Source organism: Macaca mulatta, chromosome 17 (genome assembly GCF_049350105.2).
Source record: "Macaca mulatta isolate MMU2019108-1 chromosome 17, T2T-MMU8v2.0, whole genome shotgun sequence".
NCBI classification, from domain to species: domain Eukaryota; kingdom Metazoa; phylum Chordata; class Mammalia; order Primates; family Cercopithecidae; genus Macaca; species Macaca mulatta.
In genome coordinates this window covers 64,860,459-64,872,247 of record NC_133422.1, presented here as the reverse complement: position 1 = coordinate 64,872,247, position 11,789 = coordinate 64,860,459, and positions in this window count along the sequence as shown.

Below are 11,789 nucleotides of genomic sequence, written 5' to 3'. Positions count from 1 at the left end.
ATTTGGAGGTAGACAATCTGAGTGACAATGGTAAGTCACTTAGCCTATCTGAATATTTTTCTTATGAAATGATATTAATGACACATACAGTTGAGATGCCAAAACACCTTTGCTAATGAACACATCATAGAGAGCATTTGTGAGTCGGCTGAAGTTTTTAATACACATGTGATATGCCCTGAGCCAATGTTAGTGGTCCCTCTTCCTTATTTGTACTGCAGATTTCTTCTTAATTATAACAACAAATCTATATTTGGCATTTAATGTGTGTTAGTCTGAGAGTTTCATGTATCTTACATTAGTCATCTGTTATTATCCTCATGTTTCATATTATTATTTTCATTCTACACAGAAGGAAAGTGGTCCACAAAGCAATTGGGTAGTTTTGCAAGATTACACAGATAGTATGGACCAGAGACAGGTAGTGTGTGACAAAAATATGATTTAATCCCAGCCTCTCTGATTCTACAACTTGAACACAGAATCATTGTGCCATAGTGCCTCTCAGGATTTTTCACCTGTAATACAATGGCTTTATTTTTATCAAGTTAAGTATGAACAAATTTTTTAAAGTGGAATTGGATAACATTTAAGATTAAACTATTTTGAAAAATTTTGGGGTAATTTTAGTTTTTTTAATATAAGGATTTTCAAGTTAAAAAGTTTATAAATTATCGTTTCAGTACCTAAAACTCAAATAACAAAATGAATACTGGCAGAGCTAACTAATCATTTCTGACCCACTTTATGTTGGTCTAGAAGTAACACACATTTATAACATTGAGCATATCCTTGCCAATGCAAATAAATACAACTCTGACTCTCGGCCGGGCGCGGTGGCTCAAGCCTGTAATCCCAGCACTTCGGGAGGCCGAGACGGGTGGATCACAAGGTCAGGAGATTGAGACCATCCTGGCTAACCTGGTGAAACCCCGTCTCTACTAAAAAATACAAAAAACTAGCGGGGCGAGGTGGCGGGCGCCTGTAATCCCAGCTACTCGGAGGCTGAGGCAGGAGAATGGCCTAAACCCGGGAGGCGGAGCTTGCAGTGAGCCGAGATCCGGCCACTGCACTCCAGCCTGGGCGACAGAGCGAGACTCCATCTCAAAACAAACAAACAAACAAACAAACAAACAAAAAAAAACTCTGACTCTCATAGATTATTTGTTTCTGTTTTGCTAAAAAAAACAAACATAATATATGCAATCTGCTTACGTCATCTAACATGGTTACCCTTAAGAATTAATAGATTTAGATCTAAATTTATTTTTATCAGATTATTTTATTTAGACATATATCTATAAATATTAACTATTATTTATATATTAATATACTATTTCTTGATCTATACACATGTATGAAAGTATATACCAAAGGTATTATATTATGCATGTTTCCTTTCCAAGGGGCATCTTTTTTCTTCCGTAATCACAATTCATTGAACCTTTTCCATGCTTTTCAAATTCCATTACAACTCACAAACAACATTATCAGTTTAAGTGTACCTTCCTTCACTGTTATTCATGCTCTCATATGAGTATTTTGTAGGCATATATTTTTGACATATCTATAAACATATAGGAACAAATATATTAATATACACGTACTAATTTATTGTTATTTGCCTTTTAAAAATATACAATATACAAAATTGTTTTTATATAATTTTTTTCTAAGTTAATATCTCATGAATAACCCTTGAAGTCAACTGGTATATTTTATACTACTTTTCTTTTAGTTTCATAATATCCGAATGTGTAGATGTACCATTATTCTCTGATCATTTCTTTATCAATGGATTTACTGGAATACGACAGATACAGTGCTGTGATAAAGTGATACACATAATTATATTCTCAGCCATTTGTATTTTTTGAAGTTCTTTGTGATAGATTCCCAGGGATAGGACTACAGGGAAGAAGGACGGGGATGTGCATTTTATTTTAAGCGACATTGACAGATTGCTTTCCAGAAATGCAACAGCAGTTCACCTATCCACTAGCAATGTATGAGAGTTCACTTGCATCTGATGTGCCATTAGGAACAGGAAATTTTTACTTTAATTTTCTTATGTCATGAATTTTTCTAGGATCTGCCAAGATTTGTATTTTCTCTCATTAGTCCTGTCTGGAATTAGATGACCACTTCAACACACAGACTTAGGTATTTCATGAGCTCTGAGGAATTTCATCTGTTATTTCCTTAACATATCCCTCTCCTTTTATCTGTTTTCTTGTCTCCTGATATAATTTTTATCAAGTTCATGCCAAGTCCTTGGGTTTATCACTTACTTCTTCAAGCCTCACGGTTCTTATATTTTTTCTCTTTTTCTATGAATTTAAATATTTTTACCACTTGTTTTTTCAGTCTGCTAATTTGAGTCTTGTTAGATACTATTTTCCTTTTAGGATGGAGACGCTTTTTAAAAAAAATTCTAGTGAAACTTTATGAACTTTAAAACTTATGAATGTTTTTAATTTATTTATTCAAGTTATCACTTAGAGGAAGCTATTTTTTTTTTTTGTTTTTTTTTTTTTGTTTTTTTGAGACGGAGTCTCACGCTGTTGCCCAGGCTGGAGTGCAGTGGCGCGATCTCGGCTCACTGCAAGCTCCGCCTCGCGGGTTCCCGCCATTCTCCTGCCTCAGCCTCCCGAGTAGCTGGGACTACAGGCGCCCGCCACCGCGCCCGGCTAATTTTTTGTATTTTTAGTAGAGACGGGGTTTCACTGTGGTCTCGATCTCCTGACCTTGTGATCCGCCCGCCTCGGCCTCCCAAAGTGCTGGGATTACAGGCTTGAGCCACCGCGCCCGGCCAGAGGAAGCTAATTATCCTGAATTCTTGTCTTTGATTGCAGGATTCTCTTCTGTTGTTTACTTATTTTTTTGGTCATACTTTTTTTTGTCATGTTTGTTTCTGATCTTGATTTTTCTTTATAGAAATAAATGTATTAGGTAAAATTAATGTAGCATGTATATTTGTTCCTTTCACGTTCCAAACCAAACTGGGGTCCAAAAGGATTTGGTGGACAGGTGGCAGGTAGCTGAAAGATCACTCGAGGGACTGCAGGCAGGTGAGACATGGCTCTTTTCTTCTATCTCCCCTCTACAGAGTCAGCAGTGCAGTTATATTACAGACAATAGTGGCTGAAAGCCAGGTATGAGCTCTCACAAACAGGTTACATTAAATGGCTACAAAATGCACCAAGTTGTGCACCTGCACTCCGAACCCGCTGTGTCATGGTGTACCAGATGTCTGACTCAGCCTACTCCTGACTGAAACACAGCCATTTTCTCTACAGTTCCTAGTCTCAACCCTGTCATCTCTTGTCCCAAACACAGGTAACAACACTCCTAAATTTGTTGTTTATCATTTGCATGCATCATTAGATCATTTTATTAAATAGTTACCCACAAACAGTATGTGTTCTAATTTTGCCTGTTTTTTCATCACATACATGTGTGTTGATGTGTTCTTGCATTAGTGTATGTATTATAATGTACACATATCATTGTCAACTTTATTTTTGGAAGTTGAGATGTATACACATTGATGCATATAATTCTACTTACAACAATTTTAATGCTTTCACCAGTCTTCACCACAATATCCAACAAATGTAGACTGCTTCAAATGTTTTGATAGTACAGTTTTGTAATGAACATTTTCTATATGTTTCTTTGAGTGCATCTATGAGAGTTTCTCCAGTGTGTTGTATCTAGAAGGGCAGTTGTTGGATTACCGATTTCATACATAAAATCTTTACTAGATATCGCCAGGCAAATTTCTCTCTAAAGTAATGCTATCAAACTACACATCAACCAGCAATGTATGAGAATGCCTACTGTTCCACTTCACTGCCAGCTCTCCTTGTTTCCAGACTAATTTATGCATATACACATGCATTGATACATATACGCCTAATGAATATATATGGATATATACACATACACGTATATGTCTTGTGTGTGTGAATATATATCTCTGTTATATTATTAGCTTTTTATTAGTTTTTGCCTTAGTTTTCTTCAATGCTTTTAAAATCCATGACTTTCTTTTTTGAATCTTCCCCTTATAAACGATGTTTATACACTATGAAAATTGATATTTTAACATATTGCTGTGAGTAATGTTATATTACTCCTTTACTCTTCATACTTACAACTTTGGATCCCCTAGATTAAATCATGGCCAATCCTGCTCATTTTACAACAGTGGCTTTTATTTCCATTTTTGCTACCAGACCTTCCAGCTCTTGATAATTACAATTTTTTAAACCAAATTCAATTGTTTATTTAAAATATTTATCATGTTTTATCTTTTATAGTATGTATTTTTAATAAGAATTTTTTAAATGTTTAAATTCTCTGAACTCTGAAGATCAAGAGTCTATTCTTGTGAATGTAAATTCACAGGAGTTCAGGATTGCCTGCCAGGGGGCCTCAGAAAAAAATCCAGACACAGTGTAAGATGTATTTGTAAAGTATTGCAGCAGGAAGTTTTTCAGTTTTTTATGACAGTACCTGGAGAAGGTCTCTTTACTCTCCAGTCTCCTGAATTTCTCCTTATCTTGGTTTGGGATGGGCTGAGGTCATTCATTCTGATTTTTGAGACTAAGGAGACTTGCCATACCCTTCATTTTTCTACTTATCTTCTTTTTTCGGACCAGGGATCTGTGTGAGACAGGTGTGCTCTAAGTCATGTTATTATACTTGTCTTGGAAATGCCCCAGGCTGAGTGCAAGGCTCTTGTTTTATATAGAGTAAAGCTAGACAAATAACAACAACCTAGGTGACTCTCTCCATATCGTATTAATGTACTGGAATTGGTGACTTGAACCAGAGGCCTTGAGTGGGTTACACTGTCATCATCATAGAACACTCCATTAAGTTTCATTTTATTGTGATATATTAGATGTGTAAGAATAGTTTTACAAATTGTGTGAATTGTGGCATGATATATTAATTGAATTGTTTCTATCTTTATTATCATAAAAGATAGTATGGTAGGCATGAAAACGGAAATTTGTAGTTCTTTAAGAAACTATACAGAATATAATATCATCGTAAAAATATCTTGTTCATTTTTTCTGAGAATTGAGAGATCACGGTATATGACACATACCTGTATTATTTGAACTTAACTGTGTAGAAAAAATTCAGGTTAACCCAAATCTGCACAAGCTCATACCAGTACAGCATATCTTTTAAAGCCCTTGAGTTTAAATGCTGACTCTGAGTCTCATTACTTTGATAACTTAAAATAGCATTCAGGAGCCTAGTATACTGTATGTAAAATGAGGATAATCATACTTGCCTCATCAAAGGCACTATATTTATTACATAGCAAAATATAGAGCACGGTGTCTGGCCCATGCTAAGAACTCAATGGATGAGAGCTAAGTCAACCTTATATAAGCAATAAACATTTAAACTTGCAATGTATTTTCCAAATGTAAGAACTATCTTTATAATTGTAATTTGAAAAAAAAAAAAAAACCTGTGATTTAATGCAGAGCATTTTAACAGCCTAAAGTAAATAGATCTTATTCTCCCCCTCACTTGTGATACTGTGTGCAAAGGAGTAAGATATAAAGAAGTATACTCAGGATTCTCTCATATGCAATTCTTCTGAAATGAAAACATAATAGGCATGTGGGGTAGATGATGATAAACTGATTTAACTTGCTAACAAGTATTGGCTGATTACTAGAGGTGAAGACCTTACAAGGAGAGGCTAAGAGTTAAAATAATCAAATCAGGACTTCTTTTCATATCATCAGCAGCATATTGGACATGGAAAAGAAAAATCCAAGGGACGTAACTGCTGTAGTATAAGAGGAATTAGAGAAATAAAATTGTTAACAGTAAGTTGTTGAAAGAAAACTCTCACAAATATGGCTTCACCTCCATATACTTCATGCATTAATTAGTTTTTTATATCTGTGTTATGGAAAGAGTTTTTGCTATTTAATTATTATGAAACTTTGATGTGTTCATAAAAACTATTGAAAAAACCACTTTCTCTGTATTATGCACCTTGTTATGTTTATGTTATGCAATATGATACTCTACTGAATAAAAGTTAATACTTTACAGATCATTTAGTATACCATCTGGGCTTCAAAAAATGACAACATTTTTGCTTGAATTTTAATGGGAAATAATACGAACTTTTGAAAACATATCTGGAGAATTCAAACTGATACAAGAGTAAGTAAATAATCGTGTATAGAAAATTTGTGCTATAAAAGGGAGAATTAACTCTAACCTCCAATTTAGTTGCCTACTTTTCTTCACTTCTCCTTTTTAAAATATAGGTAACCTTTAAACTTTGACTTTCCCATAAGTAAAGATGATTATTATTTCAGTACTAACACTCATTCTATGTTTTAAAAGGTGCACATTGAGAAATGCTGTTTAAAATTTTATTTAAAAATTATTTTATCATACTTCAAAAATGAAAATTTTATTCAATTAAATTTAAGAAATCAATATTGAATACTTTTTATATGAATTAAAAATGCTTTATTTCTCAATTTCATATTGCAATGTACCTGACGGTGGAAAGGTCAAGGTATTTAGAATAATATATGGAGAAATCATAAAAATAATAACATTTTAAACACAGAAACTGAAATGTTCAAATAAATGAGGCAAAACGAGAAACAATGAATGCTGGCCACGCGCAGTGGCTCATACCTGTAATCCCATCACTTTGAAAGGCCGAGGCAGGTGGATCTCTTGAGCATAGGCGGTTGAGACCAGCCTGGGCAACACGGTGAAAAACCGTCTCTACTAAAATATTCTAGCATACCTTAGGAAATAAAATGTTAATAAATAATGTATTTTAGGAAAAATAAAATTCAGAGAAGTCTATCTACTTATTTTTTGTAACTCAGAAAAGTTTATTGATATCTATTATTATTATTATTATTATTTATTTATTTATTTTTTGAGATGGAGTCTTGCTGTGTCCCCAGAATGGAGTACAGTAGCATGATCTTGGCTCACTGCAACTTCCAACTCCTGAGTTCAAGCGATTCTCCTGCCTCAGCCTCCCGAGTAGTTGGGACTACAGGCATGCACCACCATTGATATCCATTATTAATGGCAGAGGACATTGGTTGAGATTTCATAACACTTGTATGCCAAAGGGATTTATTTTAATGACCATGTAACTATATAAATATTTAATAATTATATAAATTATAGTCCTGTAAATCTAAGTGGATCAAAAACTTAAAAATACCAACATGGAATATGTATATGTATGTAACAAACCTGTGCATTGTGCACATGTACCCTAGAACATAAAGTATAATTTAAAAAAATAACAAATGAATGACATTTTCTTATGTTTAAGAAAGAATAATAATTATTAATATAATACTCTTAATATAAGTCTTTCTCATACATTAAAAAAAAATGTTGGCTAGGTTTTATCCAAAACAGTTGGAATTTCATTTCTGTTAAGTGGTCCAACAGTAAAACTAAAGGGAAGAAATCAATTACCTCCATATGGAAGGAACTGAAATTTTTAAATGGAGTACTATATTCTACTCAGTTACTTATTCTGTCACTCTTTTCCTTCATTGCTTTCTTATTGTAACTCTCTTCTCTTTCCAACACATACATACTTATACACACAAACTCACACTTTCACATTTCCCAAAATATAATTAATGATAACAAGCATTTAATACATATTGCGTATATCCTAGGTATTGTCCAGCGGTTTCATTAACGGAAAAGTGTGAAAGACTGTATTGTAAATTTTACTTTTCAAACAGCCCACAGAATAAACTTTAAGAACAAGGCACTTAGCCCTACTGAATTTTGATAGACATATGGCTATATCTATGAAAACTGGAAACAAGTTGAAGATTGAAGAAAAATCTTGAGCCATTTATCAATAACAACAAAGAAGAAAAGGAAAATAATATAATAATTAGCATACCATTGTCATATATCTCAATATTATTTTCTGTTTAATTCTCTATAAGCAATAATTTTTACTTTCTTGAAATAGATATTATTAGTACTCTATTAGCACTCAATATTATATTCCCTACTGATAGTAAGACATAGGTCACAGACTTAAACTTCTACAACTTTAATTCTTCAAAAAGATTCATCATCTCTTTTGTAAGCAAGCTGTTATCTGCTGAAAAATTCAGAGTGTACACAGGGGGAACAACACTTTTATTTCATTTGTAACAATTATTCTTTTGAAGTAAACATACTTCTTCCTTTACTGCTTATGTTGTATTGAATAATAACATACATATAGAAAAGTATACAAGTCATGATTTTTACAGGGAACACATCCATGTAACCAGCACGCTGATCAAAATATAGAACACTGCAGCATCCCAGAAGACTCCCAGCTTCCAGGACCCACCCATTCAGTCACTGAGCACTCAAATGTACTTACTTTTATAACTTCTTTACCAAAGATTCATTTTGTCAGTTTTTAAGAGTCATATCAATGAAGTCACACAGTACACACAATTTTGCCTTTGTGTCCTTTTGCTCAACTTTATGTGAATGAGAACCATCCATTTCATGTATTATATTTGTGACTGTGTGCATATTAATTCTTCCTGAACTAAAGTAAAAGTGTTAATTGAGTGTTAATTATACTAGTTTAAGTCCTGTCGAGGATACTATATATCAGAGTAAGGGATTTTCTTTCTATTCCTTTTAAGTCAAACATTTATTTTAACTATCAATGGATCTGAAATACTGTAAAAAGTTTATTCTTCATATATTGTGATGATGATGCATTTTTCCTTATTTCTCTTTATATGGTAGATTAAACTGATTTTTTCTTTATATTTAACTTGCATTCATAGAATAAATGAATATATTTATTCATTTATTTTTAATCTTTTTAAATATATTATTGAACCTACTTTTCCATTTTTTGGTTTTTTTTTAAGAATTTACAACTATTTGCATGAGAAGGATTATGTGTATTTTTTCCCTTGTTATATTATTGCCAGTTATGCTGACCTCTGACTTGAGAACACTTCCTTCCTTTTCTGAAAACGTTCATGTAAAATTGTTGTTCTTTCTTTCACAATTAGAAATAATTTATTAGAGAAGCAAGTTAACCTGAATATTTATTTGTTTGTGGGAATAATGTACATGTAGGTTAATTTTCTCAAATACATACAGAAGGCTTGGAACTACTTTTTCTGGTATTAATTTTGGTAAGTTGTGTTTTTTAAAGAATTTATGTTTTTCCTCAAAATATTCCAAATTATGTACATATAGTAATTCATCATATATTCTCATTTATTATATGTTCATTCTATAATTATGTCTCCTCTTTTGCGCCAAATATTAGCAACTGCATACTCTTATTTTTGTCTGTATAATTTCTTGATTATACACTTAATTTTTATGTGTATAATTGCTTGATTATTGATGATTCCAAATAAATGACTATGTTTTCAATTACTGACATGCATTATTCATGATTTCTTCTTTTCTAATCTATACGTTTTAAGTTATAAATGTCCCTCTAAAAATGTATTTAGCTGTAATCCACTAGTACATTGGTACATTACATATTGATTTTTACTTGACCCAAGAATTCACATATAACAATATTAACCTTAAATGTAAATGGGCTAAATGCCCCAATTAAAAGACACAGACTGGCAAATTGGATAGAGTCAAGACCCATCAGTGTGCTGTATTCAGGAGACCCATCTCACATGCTAAGACACATATAGGCTCAAAATAAAAGGATGGAGGAACATTTACCAAGCAAATGGAAAGAAAAAAAAAAAAAGAAAAAAGAAAAGAAAAGCAGGGGTTGCAATTCTAGTCTCTGAAAAAACAGACTTTAAACCAACAAAATCAAAAAAGACAAAGAAGGGCATTTTATAATGATAAAGGGATCAATGCAACAAGAAAAGCTAACTATCCTAAATATATATGCACCCAATGCAGGAGCACCCAGATTCATAAAGCAAGTTCTTAGAGACTTACAAAGAGACTTAGACTCCCACCCCCACTGTCAATATTACACAGATCAATGAGACACAAAATTAACAAGGATATCCAGGACTTGAACTCAGCTCTGGACCAAGCGGACCTAATAGATATCTACAGAACTCTCCACACCAAATCAACAAAATGTACATTCTTCTCAGCACCACATAGCGCTTATTTTAAAATTGACAGCATAATTGGAAGTAAAACAGTCCTCAGCAAATGCAAAAGAATGGAAAGTATAACAGTCTCTTAGACCACAGTGCAATCAAATTAGAACTCAGGATTAAGAAACTCACTCAAAACCATACAACTACATGGAAACTGAAAAATCTGCTCCTGAATGATTACTGGGTAAATAACAAAATTAAGGCAGAAATAAATAAGCTCTTTGAAACCAATGAGAACAAAGACATAATGCACCAGAATCTCTGGGGGACAGCTAAAGCAGTGTTTAGAGGGAAATTTATTGCACTAAATGCCTGCATGAGAAAGCAGGATATCACCACTGATCCCACAGAAATACAAACTAATATCAGAGAATATTATGAACACCTCTACGCAAATAAACTGGAATATCTAGAAGAAATGGATAAATTCCAGGACACATACACCCTCCCAAGACTAAAGCAGGAAGAAGTTGAATCCCTGAATAGACAAATAAGAAGTTCTGATATTGAGGCAATAATTAATAGCATATCAATCAAAAAAAGCCCAGGAACAGATGGATTCACATCTGAATTCTACCAGAGGTACAAAGAGGAGCAGGTACCATTCCTTCTGAAACTATTCCAAACAATAGAGAAAGAGGGACTCCTTTCTAACTAATTTTATGAGGCCAGCATCATCCTGATACCAAAACCTGGCAGAGACACAAGAAAACAAGAAACTTTCAGGTCAATATCCCTGATGAACAATGATGAGACAATCCTCAATAAAATACTGGCAAGCCGAATCCAGCAGCACATCAAAAAGCTTATCCACCATGATCAAGTTGGCTTCATCTGTAGGATGCAAGGCTGCTTCAACATACGCAAATTAATAAACATAATCCATCACATAGACAGAGCCAATGACAAAAATCACATGATTATCTCAATAGATGCAGAAAATGCTTTGGATAAAATTCAACACCCCTTCATGCTAAAAACACTCAATAAACTAGGTACCGATGCAACATATCTCAAAATAATGAGAGTTATTTATGGCAAACACACAGCCAGTATCATACTGAAAGGGCAAAAACTGGAAGCATTCCTTTGAAAACAGGCACAAAACAAGAATACACTCTCACCACCCCTATTCAACATAATATTAGAAGTTCTGTTCTGGGCAATCAGGCAAGAGAAAGAAAGAAAGGGTATTAAAATAGGAAGAGAGGGAGACAAATTGTCTCTGTTGGCAGATGACATGATGGTATATTTAGACAACCCCATCATCTCAGCCCAAAAACTCCTTAAGCTGATAAGCAACTTCAGCAAAGTCTCAGGATACAAAATCAATGTGCAAAAATCACAAGCATTCCTATACATCAATTACAGACAAACAGAGAGCCAAATCATGAGTGAACTTTCATTCAGAATTGCTACCAAGAGAATAAAATACCTAGGAATACAACTTTCAAGCGATGTGAAGGACCTCTTCAAGGAGAACTACAAATCACATCTTAAAGAAATAAAAGAGGAAAAAACAAAAGGAAAAACATTCCATGTTCATGGATAGTGTGAAGCTGTATTGAGAAAACAGTCATACTAGTCAAAGTAATTTATAGATTCAATGCTATT